Source organism: Oryx dammah, unplaced genomic scaffold (genome assembly GCF_014754425.2).
Source record: "Oryx dammah isolate SB20612 unplaced genomic scaffold, SCBI_Odam_1.1 HiC_scaffold_18, whole genome shotgun sequence".
Classification (NCBI taxonomy): Eukaryota; Metazoa; Chordata; class Mammalia; order Artiodactyla; family Bovidae; genus Oryx; species Oryx dammah.
Genome location: NW_024070202.1, coordinates 99,952,571 through 99,976,871, shown reverse-complemented (window position 1 = coordinate 99,976,871; position 24,301 = coordinate 99,952,571).

The following is a 24,301-nucleotide window of genomic DNA, read 5'->3' as shown; positions in this document are numbered from 1 at the left end:
TTGAGAAAATTCTTAAAAAAAAAAAAAAAAGGATATGGGCTGAGTTTATTTCATTGTATCCTTGTGAAACATGCATTATTTTCATTGATATAAGACAGTCCTATTACTTAGCAGTGCTTGACAGGTATTGCAATAGAGGGCCAGGGTACATGAAAAAAAAATTCTTAAGACTGTGGAAAGTTTCCTTTCTAAGTTGAAAAAGAATAAAAACAGACCCAGTCGCCCTCTTTGACTTTGTCCCCTTGCCTTTTTAAATTTTCTCTCTTCTTTTCCTCTCCCATCTTTTTTGTCCCTTATCCTTCTCCACTTCCCTGAACCTTAAGGGACATGAGACAGTTAAGAGACAAGCCACAAGGCAGAGAGCACGCTGAACTGCTCTGGCAGCTGACATGACACTTGGGGCAATGAATCCAAGAGATATGAGGACATGTAATCCTCTCCCGGGGTTTCCAACCACACGTTTCATAGCCATTGCAGTGAAAGAAAGCTGCTCCTGGTATCAAGACCAGGATCACATACCCAACTCTTCTCCTGGCTCTGTTGCGACTCTAACTCTGCTTCTGCCAAGGAAGTTTTCTCACCCTGAGGTGTTCCCTAAAGTACATCAGCTAATGGAGACTTTAAACTCTATATAAGTTGCCTGAAGCATTTTTTCTTCTAAAGTTAATGGTCACATAAATGGAAGAGAAATCTAAAAAGGAGCAGATGCATGTATGTGTGTGTGCTGTGCTCAGTCGCTCAGTTGTGTCTGACTCTTTGAGACCCCATGGACTGTAGCCCATCAGGCTCCTCTGTCTGTGGGGTTTCCCAGGCAAGAATACTGGAGTGCGTTGCCATTTCCTTCTCCAGGGGATCTTCCTGACCTAGAGATGGGACCACATCTCCTGCACTGGCAGGTGGATTCTTTACCACTGTGTCACCTAGGAAGCCAAATTCACTTTGCTGTACAGCAGAAAATAACATAACATTGTAAAGCAGCTATATTCCAATAAAATTTTTAAAAGCAAAAAAAAATTTTTTAATAAAATTAATAGTCAAAATACTTTATGCATTGTCCACTTGTCATCCGGAAGAGGACACTCAGCTTTCCTTCAAGGATGGGATTGCCCTCTCAGACAAGCAGGATACCCAAGATTTTTTTCACCAGTACTAAGCTTTGGCAGTAGAGGGCAGTAGAGTGGTTGAAAGTAATAACCTGTCATCCATTGATTTTGTTGCCTATCCCGTCTGGCATCATTGGGATTTTCCCAACTTCTTCTTCGGAAACTTCCTACCCTGAATCCCTCCACTCACTCCCCTATCAGGCATTTTCTCTCCCACGTCTCCCTGTCCATCCGGAGAGAAAAGCAGCCATCTGACCGGGACATCGAGGGGCAGGATTAACGATTCATCTCCCTTCTGGGGAGCCAACCTGGTCCCACGTGAGCGTTCAGAGATCAATGATGGGGGCTCACTTCCCCGCCCCCCACCTCCCGTGAGAAGAACCCGTGAAACGAATCCGAGAAAGTGCCTGGTTTCCAGACAGCTGAACTGATCTGCCCGACGCTAGAGAATTTTAGCGTCAAGGCTGAAATTAGAATCTGCTACCTGTCCCAAACACTGAGTGTTTATTATTAATGATAATAATGTTTATTGAGCACTCACTATGTGCCAGGCACTGTTCTAAAAACTTTACATGTCCTTGTTCATTTCATCCTTACCAGAAGCTTTTTACTTTGATGTAGCCCCACTTGTTTATCACTGTTGTCGTTGCTTGTGCTTTGGGTGTAATTGTTGTTCAGTCGCTCAGTCCTGTCTGACTTTCTGCAACTGCAGAATGCCAGGCTTCCCTGTCCCTCACTGTCTCCCAGAGTCTGCTCAAACTCATGTCCATTGAGTCGATGAGGCCATGCAACCACCTTATTCTCTGTCACCCCCTTCTCTTCTTGCCCTCAATCTTTCCCAGCATCAGGGTCTTTTCCAGTGAGTTGGCTCTTCCCATCAGGTGGCCCAAGTATTGGAGCTTCAGCTTCAGTATCTGTCCTTCCAATGAATATTCAAGGTTGATTTCCTTTAGGATTGACTGGTTTGATCTTCTTGGGTGCTATATCTTTTCCAAAAACTTGTGAGACAGAGATCATCACTATTATTTCTACTTTACAGATGAGAAAACTGAAACTCAGAATAATTGAGAAAGAGCTAGTGAATGGTAGAGCCAGGATTTGCTTCTAGGAAGTCTTATTTCAGACCTGGAACTTAAAAAAAAACACTGACATTTTCACTGCTCTGTGGTAAAAGAAAGAAATAAGAATAGCACAGTGTATTTTTCTTAAAGCTAGATTTATTCAGTCTAAAATACTATCCTTTATTATGTTCTGTGCTTATTTTAGAATATTAAAAAAATGCCCTTTCTTTTATGAGAAAATAGTGAGAGTACATGGTGGTGGTTGGGGTTTTATGAATTTTATTTTTTAATAGAATATATTTTCAAAGTTGTTTATATATATGAAATTTCAGAGCCTGGAAAGCACTTCCTTGCATTTTCTATCTGCTGTTAGGAATTCTGGAAGAACCCTGATGCTTTTATCCTTCCTCTGCAAGGTTCTGGCTTCTGAAATGGGGGATGGGGAGGTGGAGAATGGCTAAAATTTATTACGTTCCTTGTACCAATAAGGACTCGTTTGATTACAAGTAAATAGCTTAAATTAAAATTAGTATATATTAATTTAGCTGAAGCATTTGGGGATCAGTGATTCAAACTATGTTTCAATTATAGCTCTTGGATTTGCTCTCTACCATGTTGTTGTTATTCTGTCGCTAAGTGGTGTCCAACTCTTTGCGACTCCATGAACTATAGCCTGCCAGGCTCTTTCGTCCATGGGATTTCCCAGGCAAGAACACTGGAAAGTGTAAGTGAAGCTGCTCAGTCATGTCCATCTCTTTGTGACCCTATGGACTGTAGCCTACCAGGTTCCTCCATCCATGGGATTTTCCAGGCAAAAATACTGGAGTGGCTTGCCATTTCCTTCTCCAGGAGATCTTCCCGACCCAGGGATTGAACCCAGGTCTGCAGCAAGGGGCTTCCACTTCCTTCTCCAGGGGATCTTCCCAACCCAGGTATTGAACCTGTGTCTCCTGCTTGTCAGACGGATTCATTACCCCTGAACCACCAGCGAAGCCCACTCTCTACTACAATATTGGCTTAATTCTGAGGCTCTGTGGGGGCGAGGTGACTGCCAACAGCATCATTCTCTATGTTCGAGTTCATAGGGAAAGTATCTCTCCCCAGTAGCTCCCACATTGGGTTGTCTTTCGATTGCACTGATTTATATTGATCCCAGAAGGAGTCACACAGCCAAGGGTACATTGATGCTACCTGACCAGTTGAGTTATGTGTTATACTCTTGAGGCTGGTAGTAGAATCAGCCCCACCAGCAGCATGTCCTCTGACAACAGGAAGAAGATGGTTCTCTAAAGGGAAAATTAGACACTGTCACCAAGAGAACAGATGCTTAGTAGTTCAGCTAGCAATGTTCATTTCTCACCTGATATGTGTCATTCACTGGTATCTCACACACCACTTCCTTTAACTCTCCTAACAATCCTGTCGGAAAGAAAGAAAGTGTAGCCTCTCAGTTGTGTCTGACACTTTGCAATCCTGTGAACTGTAGCCCACCAGGCTCCTCTGTCCATCGGATTCTCCAGGCAAGAATACTGGAGTGGGTTATCATTTCCTTCTTCAGGGGATCTTCCCAACCAAGCGGTCAAACTCAGGCCTCCCGCATTGTGGGCAGATTCTTTACCATCTGAGCCACCAGAGAATCCCAACAATTCTATCACACAAATGATAATTTACCAATGAAGAAACGGAGGCTCAGAGAAGCCAGGAAACATGCAAAATGTCACAGACTAGTTGCTGGGAGATCCAGGAATCAAATTCTATTCTGACCAACTTCACTGCCCAAGCTCTTGGTTTTTTTATTTCCTAATTTGCATATCCCACCCATCTCTTTATTATTAAAACTGAGCCTAAAATAAGCCATGCTGTGTATTTCAGCTATAGTTTGGTCAAGGGGCTCAATGACCACCCTTCCCAGGCCTATTCCTATGGAGGGGTGATGCACTAGCAAGCACTGACTTCCTTCTCCCACTTCACCAAGGACTAAGAATTCTTTAAGTATTTGTTCTTGCTGTCCTTACCACTGTGGAAAATGCAACGATCGGAAACACTGATTATGTCTCACCTCTGGGTTGAAGATAAAAATATGATATGGAGCAATTCTAGAGGGATATTAATCAAATAAGAGAACAATGGTTCCTCTAAGTTTGATCCAGAATTCTCCACTGTGTTAACCATGTAACACCCACTCCTCACGGAATAGGTCCTTTAGCCTTAAAAAGGAAGTGCACTGAAAGAGGATTTCATCACTAATGTATTCAAGAACAGTTTCTCTATTCACTTATAGCAAACATCATGATCACCCCACAAGTGTTCCAGGGAACTATTCTCTGAAACAGTAAATCTGTCCAATCAAAATTAAGTGTTCAGAGTTGCAAACGGTATTCAATGCTTCATGCAAAATATAAAACATGACCATTCTTTGCAGCTCCAGATACCATTAGGCATCCAGACCTGGGTCATAAATAAGATTGCTTTAATAAAATACAAAGCCATGACTGAATTTAATATGAAAGGAATGTGAGATCATTAATCTCCAGATTCATTCAATGCGAAAAATAATTTTCATTATTTTCCAAGGAAAGTGTTCATATTTAGAAAAAAAATAGTAGTCATAAAAATAATTAGAGATTTTGATATTAACGTAAAAGCAAACTAGTCACATTCAATCTCGGCTGTCACCTAATATCAGGCAGAATGGTCTGTAGCCTCACATGGACAAGATTTCATCTTGGAGAGTTCCTTGCTCAGCTGTCAGTCCACACACCATCTCCTGTGGCTCCAAAAAGCTGACTTGGGTCCACTTCCTCCTTCTGACTCCTCTCTGCTCCTAACCCCTCTAAGCGTAGATAATAATCATGCTTGCTGGACATTTTCGTTCTAGTCACAGACATCATGATGCTCCAGGGTAAGCAACTTTCATGTCTCTTCCTTTCCATTTCTTCATGGTTTGAAGAAGGGCGCTCAGCTTAAGCCCAAACCATGTTCACCCGTGAAGCTCAGATATGTGGGGGCAAATTAATAGGACACTTGCCAAAAATTGGGGAAAGAAGGACTAAGTACTTCTGGGGAGAGAGTACATCCAAAGAAAACGAGGCAGCCAACCACAACAACCTTGATCCAGTTTAAAAAAAAACAAACCTTGGCTCTTCAAAGGGCCATGAGTATGGGTAAGGACCGTGTCTGCTTGGAGACAGCAGAAGTGATGCTCTCAGAGCCGGGGTGAAGGTGCCTGGTAGAAGAGTGGGGAGTGGTATTCAGTGGACTTTCAAGGCCCCTCAAGAAACCTCTAAGCAATGGGGCTGGAGCAGAGTAGCAAGAATCACGTGGCAACCAACCAGGACTTTACCAGACACTTGTTCTTCAGGGTACAGGGGCTCCCCCATATCCTGTATAATGAGGGGGAAACGCAGGGGCCTGCTATCATGTACCAGGTACTAGCAGAGCAAGGATTATATAAAAAGAGGGTATTGAATATCCTTCCTTAATACCTTCCAGCTCTGACGTTGAACAATTTTATAATTCTGACCAGCTAGTGGTGTGGAAAAGAAACCTTGCCCTCTGCCCTCTGCCCTTAATCCTCACCAACAGTAAGTTAAACCTCCAAAGTGGAAATGAAAGTGTCTCAGTCATGTCCAACTCTTTGCAATCCCATGGACTGAATTCTCTAAGCCAGAATATTAGAGTAGGTAGCCTTTCCCTTCTCCAGGGCATCTTCCCAATCCAGGGAATGAACCCAGGTCTCCCACATTGCAGGGGGATTCTTTACCAGCTGAGCCACCAAGGAAGCCCAAGAATACTGAAGTGGGTAGCCTATCCCTCCTCCAGCAGATCTTTCCGACCCAGGAGTCAAACTGGCGTCTCCTGCATTGCAGGCGTATTCTTTAACAATTGAGCTATCAGGGAAGCCCCGTAAAGGTCCAAAAGACAAAAAAACAAAAGCAACCACTGCTAAACAGGACACCTCCCCTCTTCCTCCTTTGGAGGGTCAGTGTGGGACTCCTGCTTAGCCTGCCTTCCTGCTCAGGCTCCCCTTCATAAAGGGGGCTCTTCCCCAGACTGGCTCCTCTTCCCCTACCCCTTATGGCCCTGCCCTGGGCATTCCAGAGCATAGGGATCCAGGAAAAGGCTATGGTCTCCTTCAGTTCAGTTCAGTTCAGTCACTTAGTCGTGTCTGACTCTTTGCAACCCCATGAACCGCAGCACACCAGGCCTCCCTGTCCATCACCAACTCCCAGAGTCTACCCAAGCCCATGTCCATCGAGTCAATAATGCCATCCAGCCATCTCATCCTCTGTCGTCCCCTTCTTCTCCTGCCCTCAATCTTTCCCAGCATCAGAGTCTTTTCAAATGGATCAGCTCTCCATATCAGGTGGCCAAAGTATTGGAGTTTCAGCCTCAACATCAGTCCTTCCAATGAACACCCAGGACTGAGCTTTAGGATGGACTGATTGGATCTCCTTGCAGTCCAAGAGACTCTCAAGAGTCTTCTCCAACACCACAGTTCAAAAGCATCAATTCTTCGGCACTCAGCTTTCTTTATAGTCCAACTCTCACATCCATACATGACCACTGGAAAAACCATAGCCTTGACTAGATGGACCTTTGTTGACAAAGTAATGTCTCTGCTTTTCAATATGCTATCTAGGTTGGTCATAACTTTCCTTCCAAGGAGTAAGCGTCTTTTAATTTCATTGCTGCAATTGCCATCTGCAGTGATTTTGGAGCCCAGAAAAATATAAAGTCAGCCACTGTTTCCACTGTTTTCCCATCTATTTCCCATGAAGTGATGGGACCAGATGCTATGATCTTCGTTTTCTGAATGTTGAGCTTTAAGCCAACTTCTTCACTCTCCTCTTTCACCTTCATCCAGATGCTTTTTAGTTCCTCTTCACTTTCTGCCGTAAGGGTGGTGTCATCTGCATATCTGAGGTTATTGATATTTCCCCTTACACGCCTTCAAATCTCACTCCAGCTGCTTTTGTTGAAAAATAGATGTAGGAAACTCCCGATCTCCCTTTCTCCTGGTCCCTGGAAATCTCAAACTCAGGTTCAGTATTACTAAGAGCATTCCAACCCTTCAAATGAAGGAGTTTCAACTCAATGGTTATTAACATGAAATTGTGTTTTTTATTCAAATCTTTATTTCAGTCGTGCTTTTCCTAATAACCCTTCCTAGCAATGACTTCTTGGCACAGTCCATAACTTAGCAGTCACTTTTAGTTTATTAATATTACTTATATTAAGAATTCTAACACCTTAGCTGATTGAAAATTGTTCATCTCCCCTTCTTCCAGATCGCTAGATCCACAGGTCCTGGTTTCTTGGCGTAAAGAATGAACATGATTTAACTCTGAGATAGCTTCTCTCCTCTTCCCTTTTCAAGACCTGGCTCCTCTAGCCCCTTAGGGGCAGGATAGAGAAAAAAGTGAAGACAGTGATCATGTTCAAGAGGGCCAGTGTCCTGGCCTCTGGGTTTCTACATGGACACATAGTCCTCTTGGGGCAATGCTAATTTCACCTTGCGCCTCCCCAGCCCCTGAGGACCCCTGCAGAAAAGAAGCCCCCCTATCCCTAATGTATTCCATCTGTAGCACATGCGTCCAGCCCTTTCTGGGTTGTGGCCCCTTGCTGGGCCCAGCAGCAATTGGGCAGCCCTGTCTTCCTGCCCCTCCCCGTGTGGTCCTCCTGGGCCCTCAGGGGGACTAGGGTGAGCCTGGCCCCATCCTGGTCTCCTCCAGCACCTCCTCCTCCTCACTCCAGGGCCACTGCTCACTCTGCTGGTATCACTGTTCCAACGAGCCTTCTGTTCAGGAGTCTCCAGGCTAGCAGCGTCCAGGTCCCTCTGCCCTACGCCTTAAGGAGGCATGTGTCAGATTCACCAAAAACCTTCCCACCTGCTCTGCACCACTCGCAGCTCAGTACAGAATGAGCCTGCAGCTTCTGGAGCTCAGCACTGATACATCAGGGCGAAAATACAGATGCTTCCGACTCCTGTGACTGATGCCCCTTGAGAGCGCTTCATTTGGCTTCTTGGAGAAAGAACCTCCCATGGGGAAGGGGAAACCTCTTACCTGGTCCCTAGGGACACCCTGCATTCCGCATCCAGACAGGGGTGGGACAGGGAATTGTGAACAAACCTGAAGGGTCCCAAAGATGGTAACCCTTTGATAATGACCTTCTGGATACCGGGTACTTTGCTGTTTTGTCCTCAGTTTTGTATCTTTGCTGTAGTTTCAGCCCTAGAAGACAAAAGCATTCTCAATTTTCTGTTAACAAAGTTCAATGTCTCAGTAACAGCTAAAGTATATTAAAAAAAAAAAACCCTCTGGCCCGGTGCCAGTCCTCTCTACACCATCAAAGAGCCACACCCCAACCTGCCACCTAAAAGGACCTTCTCACTTAGAGATAAACCTCATCCGTAGTCTATTGGCACAACTACAGTGAGACCTCCAACCATTTAGGGAATATAGCAATACATTTATACAAACACCTAATATGTATGACAGCAAGAATAACATGTACACAGACAACAATGTGACTTACAATCAGTTCAGTTCAGTTTCTCAGTCATGTCCAACACTTTGCGACCCCATGGACTGCAGCACACCAGGTTTCCCTGTCCATCACCAACTCCCAAAGCTTGCTCAAACTCATGTCCATCAAGTCAGTGATACCATCCAACCATCTCATCCTCTGTCATCCCCTTCTCCTCCTGCCTTCGATCTTTCCCAGCATCAGGGTCTTTTCCAATGAGTCAGTTCTTCTCATCAGGTGGCCAAAATACTGGAGTTTCAGCTTCAGCATCAGTCCTTCCGATAAATATATGACTTACAATACCATCCCTTATTCTTATAACCTTACTTCACAGATTGAAAAATTGAGATCCAAAATTTCCCAAATTGCATATAACTATCAAAATCACCATTTGAGATCCAATAACTTCAGACTACTCCATAACTCAGTGAAGAACAATGCTTTTGTATTCCCAAATGAAAGTTCTAAAATACCTTCCCAATGACATCTCTTGCTAATTTTACCAAAAGGTTATTGGAGGAATTCTGATCTTCCACTCTACAAATCAGAATGAAATTTCTAGTGCTTTCATGTAAATTTCACGTGAGCCTGATAGGTTTTAGACATGCATATAAATGTCTCTTGTTAAGTTGAAGTTCATCACACAGGGTGTTGTATTTTTCCCTGGATTGTTCTTTCATTTTAAACATATTATTTAGGGAATATTATAGTCTGGAATAATCTAACACGTAGACAAGTATGTGAGTGCCTAAAATATTTCAGGCACCAAGTTGGTTTCAAACACAAAATAGGCTTCTCGTTTATCTAAAAATAAACATAAAAGATCAGAACCTTTTGTCTGCCTGTAGCTTTTTTCCTAGCTTTTCTGACACACTTGTAGCTATTCTGTTGATAAACTGCAATTAGAAAATGATTCATTTGCCCATGACGGTAATGTGAGAGCCTGTTTGTGTTTTTGTTAGCGATCTCCTATGGAGATGGAAAAACGCAGCATCCAAATTAGAGTATAAATCCACTCCCTCAAAGAATGCTTCTAGAAGCCTAGATTTTTTTTTTCTTCACATTGTGTGTTAATAAAGGCAGTTATTGGTAAGATTCTCAAGCCCATATCAAAGCCAGGTTAGCCCAATACCTGGTCGCTCCCTAAAGTGCGGTGTGCAGTGGCCAACAAGTATGCCATCGAGTTGTTTTACAGCTGTTATTTGTTGTGGTTTATCCTACAACACCAGCAAAGTCTGGCGCAGAGCAGCCTTCCCAGGAAGCCAGAGGTTCTCAGTCTATGTAGCACATGAGGGTCACCTGAGACCTTTGAAAATCCGGATGCCCAGACCAGGTAATTCAGAGTCTCTGGGAGTGGGATCCAAGCATGGGTATTCTTTAAAGGCCCCAGATGACTTCAGTGTGCACCATGGATAGGGATCCACAGCTGTTAAGATAACCATACTGACTGTGGGCAGAGCAATGTGAAACAAAAGCAAAAAACGTTGACCACTAAAAATAATAATAAAAAGTTGAGCACTAAATGAGAACAGTTCAAAGTGATAATCAAAGAAAATTTACCATGAAGTCTTTCCACTTCCTATGCTTATAAGTAGTAGCACTGAGCTTACCTGAAGATGAGGTCTGAGAAATTTGTGAATATACAGAAGACTGGAAAGGTAGATGGGGTCCTAGAATGAACGGCAGTGAACACAGGAATAGAGCAATGGGCTTCACTCCAGTCACTAGGGAATCGGCGAAGGTTTGGGTACAGCCATGTGACATGATTAAAGGGATATTTTTAGGAACACCAGTCTGGCAACAATAGTAGGATGGATCAGAGAGGGAGAAAATAGAGCCAAGGAGACCGATTAAGAGTCGATTAGAGTCGTTCAGAAGTGAGGTACCAGAACAACAGCCCTGGGAATGGAAAATAACTGCAGCCATTGAAGACCAACAAATAATTGAAAGGATAATGGCAGAGGATTGAAAGCTGAGGCTTCAAGCCAGGTCAGAGACCAGCAGGGAAGCCAGGGGAAAAAAGAGTTTGAAAATAAGAGAAAATGATTTTCACGTTTCATCTGCAGTTTCCATGAAATATGTAAAGAAAACATTTACTGGGCAGCCAGAAATAAGAGTGTGGGGCTCAGCAGAGATGTCAAGACAAATCAAAACCAGATGTTTCCTGTTCTCAAAGTTCAGAGAGGGATTATCAACCAGACTCAAGTCTTGAAGGCAAGAGTTGATGGGAACTTGTCCAGTGTGTGCCTGGACCTCCCCTTCCTCACTGTCACCTGACCCGGACCATCAGTCACGCAGGAAGTGTCTGCTTCCCCCTCCACTTCTGGGCCCAAATGAAACGTCCCGGGTAGAGCATAGACCTGCATCCTGAACCCTGCTGAGGGGGCAGGGGACTCAACCCGGAAGTGCACGGAGTGGCCTTCCCAGCGAACGTCGGCCAGTAGGAAGCAGGAGAGAGAAGGCAGCAGGTGGGTAAATCTTGCTCCTCCCTTCCTCCCCTCGCCCCACTCACTGCTCTGAGGCAGTGTCTCTGCACAGCCTCATTTCTGAGCACCTGCTCTGCAGCCTTCATCACTGAGGATGGCGAGGGCAGGAGGACCTCAGGCCACCGCCCCCCACCTCCTCTGTCAGGGTTCCCTCTCCCTCATTCCAGCTGCCCTGGGTTGACACTTCCCAAATAAAGCCTCGGCACTTGAAATCCTCCCTCCGGGACCTGTATTGTATTTTTTGTTTCTTTTTTTTAAAGTAACTTTTTAAAAAATTTTAGTACAGTTTTACATTTACACAATTACTGTGAAGATAGCACAGAGAGTTTCAGTGTATCCACACCCACGTTCCCTTATTAACACATTAGTGTGGTACATTTTTTTTTACAACTAATGAACTAACACTGATACAGTATTATTAGCTGAAGTCGATATTCATATCAATGCATTGCATTTTAGAAAATGTGGTGTGTGTGTTAGTCTCTCAGTCGTGTTGGACTCTTTTCAACCCTGCAGGCTGGAGCCCGCTAGGCTCCCTGTCCACGGGATTCTCCAGGCAAGAATACTGGCGTGGGCTGCCATGCCCTCCTCCAGGGGATCTTCCCGACCCGGGGATCAAACCCAGGTCTCCTGCATTGCAGGCAGATTCTTTACCATCTGAACCACCAGGGAAGCCCTTAGGAAACCTGGATAACTACATAATACTTAACCAGGGTCACTCTAAATTCAATGCGTAACTGGAGAGTGCTGGGTATGGTTCAGATCACACAAGTGCTGTGAATTCCAGCCCCAACTTCATGGAGAGCATGCTTACGACTGAACATTCTCAGAACATTTTTTAAACTACTGCCACTCATTCGCCAAGACGGATGAGACAAGTAAGTCTCCTTCTACTGGGAACTTGTCTTTCACCCATAACAAATTCAAGTTTCTCACTAGACCTGTCTCCTTTCTTGGGCACTGAGCTATCTTTGTTTTCTTTCCTGCCCCTGACGGAATACAGCTCAGGCTCCAGGCCCTGTGTGATCTGGGAAAAACTAGAAGTATCCAGGGCTCACTCAGCGCTGGGGACTCATGCTTCCTGCACTTCTGGTTACTGAATGTTTTTCTCTTTTACTTCACACTTAAGAAGTTGTTTCTTTGGTTTCAAATTCAGCATTTTAAGTACCCAGTCCTAGAACAGTTTTCTTGGGACATATAATCCACAACGTGGCCAGAAAAAAAACTTTTTTTGAGAACATTCTTTTTTTGAAACTATCTTAAACTTACAGAGAAGTTGAAAATACAGTATGATTTTTCCAGAAACATTTAAGATAAGTTGCCAACATGATGCCTGCGCACGTGTTTACATGCTCAGTCACTTCCGTCGTATCCAACTTTTGCCACCCTATAGACGGTAGCCCTCCAGGATTCTCAGTCCATGGGATTCTCCAGGCAAGAATATTGGAGTGTTGCCATGCTATCATCCACCAATCCCCAAATACTTTCACATGTGTTTCCTGCAATATATATATATATATATATATATATATGTTAAATATATAAATATATTTTATTTTTATTTATTTATATATTTTATAGAATTTTTATATATTATATATAAATATTTTCCATATTATAAATACAATATATTTATATGTTATATAAAACTATTGTGATTTATGCATATATAAAAAACAAAATAATAGTTAATGTTATCCTGGAAAGTTACATAACCACCAAAATCAAGAATTTGACATCCTAATCCTCAGTTGTTCAGGTGCTAAGTCTTGTTCAACTCTATGTGACCCCATGGACTGCAGTACTCCAGGCTTCCCTGTCCTTCACTATCTCTTGAAGTTTACCTAGACCCTGTTCAAATTTTGCCATTTGTCCTAATAATGTCCTTCACAGTAGAAGGATTCCATTCAGAATCAAGTTCTCCATGCCCTTGTTGTGTCTCCTTATTCTCTCTTAATCTGGGAACAGTTCCTCCTTCCGGCCTTGACTTTCATGACCTTGTTAACTTTATTAATAGAGGCTCGTTACTCTGTAAAATCTCCTTCAACCAGAGGTGTCTGACGTTTGTGCATCTTTGGCAGAAGCATTATGGAAAGGAGGCTGTTATTACTATTGTATTTTTTCAGATGGCACATGATTTGATTTGTCTCAGGACTGATAATATTCACTTGATTGAGCTTGTGTCTACTAGGCCACTTCATCAGAAAATACTCCCTTTTTTTTTTTGTCTTATACATCATGTGTATTTTGTGGGGATTTTAACATTATGGAAATTTTCCATTGCTCATCAAAATTTCAATTCACTCACTTGGTAACCTCTAATGGTTTACACACGTTGTGTTGTAAACTATTACTATCACTATCTGATGTGACAGGGATGCTCAATGTGATCCAGGTGTCCCCTCTTGGGCTCCCAGACCATCCCAGTGGAGTGAGCTTAGAAATAAATGCGTGCATGTAATACCTGTGTACATTTAAATCTGCATATGTTCCTATATCCACCTATACTGAGAACCTCGACTCCACACAGATGTCTTTAACTCCAATCCAACCACTACAGGATTCCTTACAATTTTATCTCTTTCTACTTAGTAATTCAACAGCATGTGAACTGTGAACTTCCAGATGTTCAAGTTGGATTTAGAAAAGGCAGGGGAACCAGAGATCAAATTGCCAGCATCCATTGGATCATCAAAAAAAAGCAAGAGAGTTCCAGAAAAACATCTCCTTTATTGACTATGCCAAAGACTTTGACTGTGTAGATCACAACAAACTGTGGAAAATTCTTCAAGAAATGGAAACACAAGACCACCTCACCTGCCTCCTGAGAAATCTGTATTCAGGTCAAGAAGCAATAGCTAGAACTGGACATGGAACAATAAATTGGTTCCAGATAGGGAAAGGAGTACGTCAAGGTTGTATACTGTCACCCTCCTTATGTAACCTACATGCAGAGTACATCATGCAAAATGCCAGGCTGGATGAAGCACAAGCTGGAATCAAGATTGCCAGGAGAAATATCAATAACCTCAGATAGACAGATGACACCATCCTTATGGCAGAAAGCCAAGAAGAACTTAAGAGCCCCTTGATGAAAGTGAAAGAGGAGGATGAAAAAGTTTGGCTTAAGACTCAATATTCAGAAAACTAAAATCATGGTATGTGGTCCCATCACTTCATGATGGGAAAATAGATGGGGAAACAATGGAAACAGTGAGATACTTTATATTTTGGGGCTCCAAAATCACTGCAGATGATGACTGCAGCCATGAAATTAAAAGACGCTAGACAGCATATTAAAAAGCAGAGACATTACTTTGCCAACAAAGGTCCATCTAGTCAAAGCTATGGTTTTTCCAGTAGTCATGTATGGATGTGAGAGTTGAACTATAAAGAAAGCTGAGCGCCGAAGGATTGATGCTTTTGAACTGTGGTGTTGGAGAAGACTCTTGAGAGTCCCTTGGACTGCAAAGAGATACAACCAGTGAATCCTAAAGGAAATCAGTCCTGAATATTCACTGGAAGGACTGATGCTGAAGCTGAAACTCCAATCCTTTGGCCACCTGATGCAAAGAACTGACTCATTTGAAAAGCGCCTGATGCTGGGAAAGATTGAAGGTGGGAGGCAATGAGGACGACAGAGGATGAGATGGTTGGATGGCATCACCAACTCAATGGACATGAGTTTGAGCAAGCTTCAGGATTGGTGATGGACAGGGAAGCCTGGCATGCTTAAGTCCATGGGGTCACAAAAAGACTGAACTGAACTTAGTGATTCTCTCCCTCTCTCTGATAGTGACGTATCTGGCTCCCAATTATCCTTAATATATTGATTTATTTGAGCAACACCCCATATATAACTGGCCTTCCCTGGTGGCTCAGACAGTAAAGAATCCGTCTGCAATGTGGGAGACCTAGGTTTGATCCCTGGGTTGGTAAGATCCCCTGGAGGAGGGCATGGCAACCCATGTCAGTACTCTTGCCTGGAGAATCCCCACGGACAGAGGTGCCTGGCGGGCTACAGTCCGTGGGGGTTGCAAAGATCGGACACAGCTGAGCGACTAAGCACGACACAGCACAGACATATATAACTAGTCCCCACTCCTACACGGACACCCTCATCACCCTACTCAGCTTTGCCACCAGCCAGACTGACACTATCCCCCACACGGGGACGGACTCCTTCCTGGGCTCGGCTCTGACACAGGCAAGCCAGGCCAGGCAGCCCCTGTGCAGATGGCTTTCTCACGCTGCTGCAGGGAACACCCCTGACCCCACTCGAGCTGCCACAGAACCCCAAGCTGTACAGTGTGGATACTCGCCTTACTTAGGCTCTGTCATCTCATTCTGGGCCACCATGACTAGGACCTGCCCGCCCCAGCATAGATGCCTGTCTTGCCCTGATAGTTTTAAAACTAGACTACTCAGGAAGAAAAGGGGAAGAAGAGGTACCAGAGATTTTCAACATGCATATTAACAAATTGTAAAAGAATTCTATTGTTACCAATGATTGTTAACAATGATCCTATTGTTACCAACCAGGGTTCTTGGCCTCCTTAATCAATAGAAATTGAAAGAGACCAGACAAGAAATTCAGCCAAGGCTTTACTGGGGTTCTTGCTGCAGCAGGAGGGAGAGAAAGGACAGATCTCAGTTGCCACTACATGGGAAGTGTCTGGCTTTGGCATATTTCATTCTGGATGTGTATATATTTTCAGAAATGCTCTGTAAACAAAAGTAGAGTTAGACAAAAGTTTGGCAAAAACCAACACAATTCTGAAAAGCAATTATCCTTCAATTAAAAAATAAATAATTTTTTTTAATGTAGAGTTAGAATTTCTAGGAGCATTTCACGAAAAGGGTGTAATCTCTCCCATACAGTCATCTCTCAGTATCTACGTGGCACTGATTCCAGGAACTGCCGTGGCTACCAGAATCAGCAAATGCTCAAGTCCTTTGTATCAGTGGTGTGGTATTTGCATACAACCTGCTCACATGTATGTGTGCTCAGTTGCTCAGCTGTGTCCGACTCTTTGCTACCCCCTGAACTGCCTGCCAGGCTCCTCTGTCCATGGGATCCAGGCAAGAATACTGGAGTGGGTTGTCATTTTCTCCTCCAGGGGATCTTCCTAATTCAGGGGTTGAACCCAGGTCTCCTGCATTGGCAGGCACATTCTTTACCACTGAGCCTCTACTCTGTACATTTTAAATTATCTCCAGATTACTTATGTGGCTTGCCAGGTGCAGGAGACTTTAGAGACGCAAGTTCCCTGGGTTGGGAAGATCCCCTGGAGGAGGAAATGGTAACCCACTCCAGTATTCTTGCCTGGAGAATCCCATGGACAGAGGAGCCTGGCAGGATACAGTGCAGAGAGTTGCAGAGTTGGACATAATTGAAGTAACTTAGCATGGATGGAGGAGCCTGGTAGGCTTCAGTCCATGGGGTCGCTAAGAGTCAGACATGACTGAGCGACTTCCCTTTCACTTTTCACTTTCATGCATTGGAGAAGGAAATGGCAACCCACTCTAGTGTTCTTGCCTGGAGAATCCCAGGGACGGGGGAGCCTGGTAGGCTGCCGTCTATGGGGTCGCACAGAGTCGAACACGACTGAAGTGACTTAGCAGCAGCAGCAGCATGCATGCATGCACAGATTACTTATACTACCGAATACAATGCAAATGTTATGGAAAGAATAGTAAATACAATGTAAATGCTATATAAAAAATTGCTGGGACACGGCAAATTCAAATTTAATTTTTTGGAACTTTCTAGATTTTTAAAAAATATTTTTGATCTGCAGTTGGTTGAATCTGTGGTTATAGAACCTGTGGATACTAAGGGATGACTATATAAATACTTGCCTACATACAAAAGAATTAAATACTATCTCTATGTTCCATAAAAATTTTAATTTGATAAAATAGCTAGAAGAATAGAAGATCCCAGTCAATTTCTACCAAAAATTAGACATGGTATTGGGAATTCTGAACACATAAACCATTCTAAGTCTAGATCAGAGAAGGGAACTTTTTATTCTAAAGATACAGAGACTGCTGCATGGACTCTGACTTTTGAGAAAACTAAACCTGGATAAATCCTGCCAATATTGGAGATAACAGAAAAAACAAGCAAATCAACAAAGCATATGGGCTAATAAAATATTTTATTGTAAGGAAAAGAAAATATTACTCTGAATTCACAGAAGGAGAATACACATTGAAAATTATTTTCTATAGGAAACAGAATATATTTTTACTGTGGTAAAATATACATAATATAAAATGTATCATTGTAATCATTTTTAAGTATACAATTCAGTGGCATTAAGTACATTCATATTGTTATACAGCACAGAACATATTTTTATATTCCTTTACAGTAACTTCTCCTCAAAAAAATTTACAGAGATAGCTTCTGAGAATTTTTTTTTAATGCTGGAAGCCAATAGAAGAGAATATAGTACAGGGAACTCTGCTCAATATTCTGTAACACCATAAATGGAAACACAATTTGAAAAAGAGTAGATAAACGTATATCTATATCTGAATCACTTCGCTGTATGTCTGAAACTAACACAACATTGTTAATCAACTATACTCCAATATAAAATTAAAAAATAATTTTAAAGAGAACAAATTGGAACAAAGACAGAAACAAAAAGGACGTGGTTAAAAACTAAAAAGTAAAACAAGTTTTAATGGAATGGCATTAAAATTCATATTGAAGGCAGTAAAAACCAAAACTCATTAAAGAAGAAATCCATTTGGAGGTGTGGAGGACAAACCAAGGCTCCCAGAACAAACAGGAAAGATGTATGAAATAGTAACACTGAGAGAGGTGGTAACAGAAACAAAAGAAAGAAGTTGACTGATCTAAGGCAATCTAGGCAGCCCCTACGCCCCTAGCATGGTGATTGGTTCAGAGCAGTCATGTGACCCATGATTACCCAATGAGAGTGAAACAGAATATTTTAAAACACAAATCTATGTTCACAAAGTTATAGTGAAACAAAAACAGCAAAGAAAGATTAAAAATACAAAAAAAACCAAACAGCAATGATAAATTTTTGAGATTGAGGAGGACTTTTCCTGTTGCCTCAGAATTTGTTTAGAGCCCCAAAGCCGAGTATATTAGGAGCCAAGTATTGCCAAATTCTAAAGGGAGTCATAAGTAGCTCACATATGCTTCCAGGGCTTATAAGACACTCTCACCTCCTTGCCCCAACTTGCTTACATAAAGAAAAATGAGTAACTCACAGGAGGCTTAGTTGAATTTTGAGTGGTTTTAGAGGAGGCGTCATTAGGAAAGTGTGCTGAGGCTTTTCTTTCCCCCTGTGAAGGAGGGGAGGGAACATAAGCCCCACCTCCATGAATACAATCTAGAAAAATTGTGAGTGCCTTTAAGAAGAGGAGCCCCCCCCCACCGCAAAAAAAAGAAGAGCTCTTTCTGTTTCGTAAGTAACTATCATAACATTGTTAATCAGCTATACCCCAACGCAAAATAAAAAATTTTAATAAAAAGAGGAGACTTGCATCTGAGTCTCCTGTTAGGTACTCAACATGCTAAACTGCGGACAAACTCTGTTGACGTCAGAGCAGAGGAGCAAGTGGAGAAGTTCTTTGAAGTTTGACACGCATCCCAGGGAGCTGAGGGCTTCCCTGGTGGCTCAGATGGTAAAGAATCTGCATGCAGTGCAAGAGACCCAGATTCAATCCCTGGGTCGGGGACATCCCCTGGAGAAGGGAATGGCTACCCACTCCAGTATTCTTGCCTGGAAAATTCCATGGACAGAGGAGCCTGGTGTCTACAGTCCATGGGGTCACAGAGTGGAACGTAACCGAGCGGCTAACACTTTCACCAGGGAGTTTGGGGGTGGTGAAAGAAAAGTGTGTGGTGCTTCTCTGAAGAATTCTGAGAGCGGGAGTCTGGCTGGAGGGGTGGAAGGAGTAAGAAGAGACACGACAGAGTGGCACAGTAAGAGCGAGGGGGTTTTCTCTGGGTCAGGAGGACCTGGAAAGGCAGGCAGGCTTGACCCTGTTATAGAGTTGCTTTCTAGGGTGAGGAAGCCCAACAGGAAGAAGTGTGCTGCTGGGGTAAGAGCTTTGGGCAGGGGTCCTAAGATGACAGCAGAATTATGCAGTGGGTCTCTGATAGTTCATTTTATGTATCAACGTGGATGGGCCACAGTACCCAGGTATTTGATCAAACACTCTTCTAGATGTTTCTGCAAAGTTTTTCTCTTGACAAAACTAGCATTTAAATCAGTCAGCTTTGAAGTAAAGCAGATTAGTCTCCACAATGTAGCTGGGCATCATCTAATCAGTTGAAGGCCTTAACAGAAAAGAGACTGGCCGCCTCCGAGAAAGAAGGAATTCTGCCATCAGACTGCATTGGCACTTGAACTGCAACCTCAGTTCTTCCCTGGGTCTCCAGACCCAGTCGGTCTACCCTGCAGAGTTGGGGCTCACCATCCTCCACAATCATGTGAGCCAGTTTGTAAAATCAATCAATCAATCCCTCATATTTGCTCACTCTCTCTTGCCCCTCCCTTCCTACATGCACACACACACACACACACACACACACACACACATCTTATTGATCTGTTTCTCTGGAGAACCCTGACTAATACAGGGTGCTATCACACAGAAAGTATTTAAGCCAGGTGATGTTAACCAAGAGATTACTATAACACGATTAGTTTTTTTTTCAATTTTTAAGATTTTTTATTTTTCTCTTATTGCTTCTCCTATGCATACACCCCCACCCTACTGCAGAAGACCTGCAAAATGAAGGGAAGAGGAGAAAATAATGAGGGAAAAAACCGATGCTGCCTGTTATCAGTGTCCCCTCAGTGTCCTGAGCTTAGGATTCTTTGGATGGAGATGGAGGTGCCTGGGGAAAACCACAAATGGATGAGGAATTAGAGTTTTACCTTAGACTGAAATGAACACTGTGGTCATTTCATCAGAGAGATAGGGAGAGAAATATGCAGGGCACATTTAAAGGCAGAGAACCGAGAGAAATAAAGCTGTTCTTAATTGTCTCCCAAGTATTTCACAGATTTCAATAAACCAGTTACTGCTAGGTCAAAAAAATACCAAAATATAAGGGAAGGAAAAAGGAAGAAACCAAAGAAGAGAAAGAGAGCTTGAGAGGGAAGGGGGAAAGACATCAGTAAGCAGGGGAAGCAGTATAATTACCAAAGTAGGAAGAAGTCAAGGCAAAAAGTCATTAAATTGGACTATGGCTCACTATATGTTAATTAAAGTATAACTCACAATAAAATTGAAACAGACATGAACCTAATAAATTAAGTAATAAAGCATAGATATGAATAAAAAATGGAGGTAGGGGAAATGTAATCTTCTAAAATTGATTCTAAAAATATTAGCCTGAAGAGGTCAATAGCCAGAGAAGAAATTGAAAAAGTTATCAAATAATCATTTTCCATAAGAGGTCTAAGTTATTTCATAGCTACATATCCAAATACCTGAAGGAACAGATAATCCTCAGTCTACTTAATTTTTCCAGTGCAAAGAAAAAGATGAAAAGTGACCCAATTCATTTTGTGAATCTAGCATAACCAACTCTGACCCTAAAACCTAACAAAAACATTTTAAACAAGAAACCTATATATTAGTCTCATTTTAGGCATGCTAATTCTAAATAAAAAGACTAGCAAATTCAATCCAGTTGAACTTTATAAGAATAACCTCCTATGATCAAATAAATGTATCACAAAATGTAAAAATTGTTAAATAGTAAGAAATAAAAATATCAGACCAATAATGCAGTAGGAGATAAGCCATAAGATCATGACAGCATATGTAGATTAGGTATTTAATAAAATTCCAAACTTGTCACTAACAATCTGTCTTAAGCTTACAGCTAACGCATTTAACAATGAAATATTAGATATAACCCCATTAAAATAAGAAGAAAGTGTATGAATTCATATCATCACCATTATTTAATCTTCTGGAGGCTTTAGCCGGTATAAGACACAGAACAGGAAGCAAGAGACATAAACCTTAGGAAAAAAGGAATCTTTCTTTGCAGACAAGAAATAATTATATGTCTAAAATTTCCAAGCTGATCAATTGAAAATCTAATGCAACATAAACACATAAAAGTCTATCACGTTTAGATATGGCAGTAATAACTAGTTCAGTTCAGTTCAGTTCAGTTCAGTTCACTCAGTCGTGTCCGACTCTTTGTGACCCCATGAACTGCAGCATGCCAGGCCTCCCTGTCCATCACCAACTCCCGGAGTTCACTCAAACTCATGTCCATTGAGTCAGTGATGCCATCCAGCCATTTCATCCTCTGTCATCCCCTTCTCCTCCTGCCCCCAATCCCTCCCAGCATCAGGGTCTTTTCCAATGAGTCAACTCTTCGCATGACATGGCCAAAGTATTGGAGTTTCAGCTTCAGCATCAGTCCTTCCAATGAACACCCAGGACTGATCTCCTTTAGGAGGGACTGGATGGATCTCCTTGCAGTCCAAGGGACTCTCAAGAGTCTTCTCCAACACCACAGTTCAAAAGCATCAATTCTTCAGCACTCAGCTTTCTTCACAGTCCAACTCTCACATCCATACATGACCACAGGAAAAACCATAGCCTTGACTAGACGGACCTTTGTTGGCAAAGTAATATCTCTGCTTTTCAATATGCTATCTAGGTTGGTCATAACTTTCCTTCCAAGGAGTAAGCGTCTTTTAATTTCATGGCTACAATCACCATCGGCAGTGATTTTGGAGCCCCCCAAAATAAATAACTAGTTAGAAAACATAATTTAAAATTCCCTTTGTATTACAGCAAGAAAAACAAAACATGTAATACCTAGGAATAAACTTTTAAAAATAGGATTTGCCTGAAAAAGAACTAAACTTTACTAACAGGTTTTCTCGTATAAAAATCACATTGAAAAATAAGAAAGAAAATATAGAGGTAGATTAAAGCAAAAATGACACCATTTTTCACCTAGCAAGGTTTTTTTGGTTTATTTCAGTTCAGTCGCTCAGTCATGTTCGACTCTTTGCGACCCCATGGACTGCAGCATGCCAGGCCTCCCTGTCCATCACCAGCTCCCAAAGTTTACCCAAACTCATGTCCATTGAGTCGGTGATGCCATCCAACCATCTCATCCTCTGTCGTCCCATTCTCCTCCTGCCTTCACTCTTTCCCAGCATCAGGGTCTTTTCAAATGAGTCAGTTCTTTGCATCAGGTGGCCAAAGTATTGGTGTTTCAGCTTCAACATCAGTCCTTCCAAGGAATATTCAGGACTGATCTCATTTAGGATATGACTGTTTGGATCTCCTTGCACACCAAGGAACTTTCAGGAGTCTTTTCCAATACCACAATTCAAAAGCATCAATTCTTTGGTGCTCAGCTTTCTTTATACTCCAACTCTCACATCCACACATGACTACTGGAAAAACCATAGCCTTGACTAGACTGACCTTTGTTGGCAAAGTAATGTCTCTGCTTTTTAATGTGCTATCTAGGTTGGTCATAACTTTTCTTCCAAGGAGCATGTGTCTTTTAATCTCATGGCTGCAGTCACCATCTGCAGTGATTCTGGAGCCCCCAAAAATAAAGTCAGCCACTGTCTCCACTGTTTCCCCATCTATTTGCCATTAAGTGATGGGACCGGATGCCATGGTCTTAGTTTTCTGAATGTTGAGCTTTAAGCCAACTTTTTCACTCTCCTCTTCCACTTTTATCGAGAGGCTTTTTAATTCTTCTTGGCTTTCTGCCATAAGGGTACGTCATCTACATATCTGAGGTTATTGATATTTCTCCCAATAATCTTGATTCCAGGTTGTGCTTCATCCAGCCCAGAGTTTCTCTTGATGTACTCTGCATATAAGTTAAATAAACAGGGTGACGATATATAGCCTTGACATACTCCTTTTCCTACTTAAGTCTCTGTTTTTAATGGAACCACCCAATACTGGCGAGAGTGAGGTAAAGTAGATACTTTTGTGCTTTTACACACTGCTGGTACCATATAATTGCAACAATTTCTCTGAAAAACAACTTGTCCATGTATACCATTAATATTGGTTATGATATTACATTTGAACCTAGTAATTCTCCTTTCAGGGATCCTTAGGGAAATATTTGGATATATCAACAATGATTTGTTCCAAGGTGTTCACAGCAACATTAAAGCAAATAAAAGGGATGAGGGTAAGTAAATTTATAACACTAGAAAAGCAATGAGGCACATTATTTTTTTACATATTATTTTAATGGTTTTGTAATATTTCAGTGTATACTATTTATAAATATATGTATAAATTTTCCATGAAAAATGATGTCTACAAAGTTTTGGAAACTACTTACGATTATTTTGTTAAGCCAAAAACATCAGTATATAAAATCATATCAGTAACAATTTATGTAATCTCAACTTATTTTTAAAAATGAAAATATAATGATCAAAAATAAATATGTCCAAATACTGTGAAAAATAGCTGTCTTGGTGCTGAAGTTAAAGGTAATTCTTCTGCTTTTTCATGTTTTTTGATATTAAAATTTTAAGAATATGTAGTATTACTTAAAAAGAAAAATAACTTGCAAGCATTCATAACCTGGGGTTGATTGATGGATGGCTTCAGTGTGTCCATAGCTCAGCTAAGAATGCAAATACATTTTTTGTGCTACCGAATTTGCTTGGAGAGAGAGTGAGTTTCAAAGGGCTTCATCACCCCAGAATTAGAAGCCGCTGATTTAAAACTTTCAGGATGTGATTTAGAAGGGTCATTATTATATATTGACTGTGTTCCAGATTTGTGCCCCCCGCCACATTCATATTAAAGAGTTAGATATTTTAAACATCATTATTTTCAAAACTAAGCCAGAAAAACTTTACTTGTCTTATATTCAAATGGAAAAACTCTCAAGATATTCATGAGTATCTTTCTCATTTAAATTATAACCACTACTAAAACTGTAATTCCATAAATATTTATTGAGCATCTATATAAGCAGGGTCCCATGAAGCATGAAATGCTTTTTCAAATAAGAACTCCTAGTTCAAGGTACACTGAAATAAGGAATATATATGATACCTTCACATGATTTGTTTATTTATGTATGCTTATA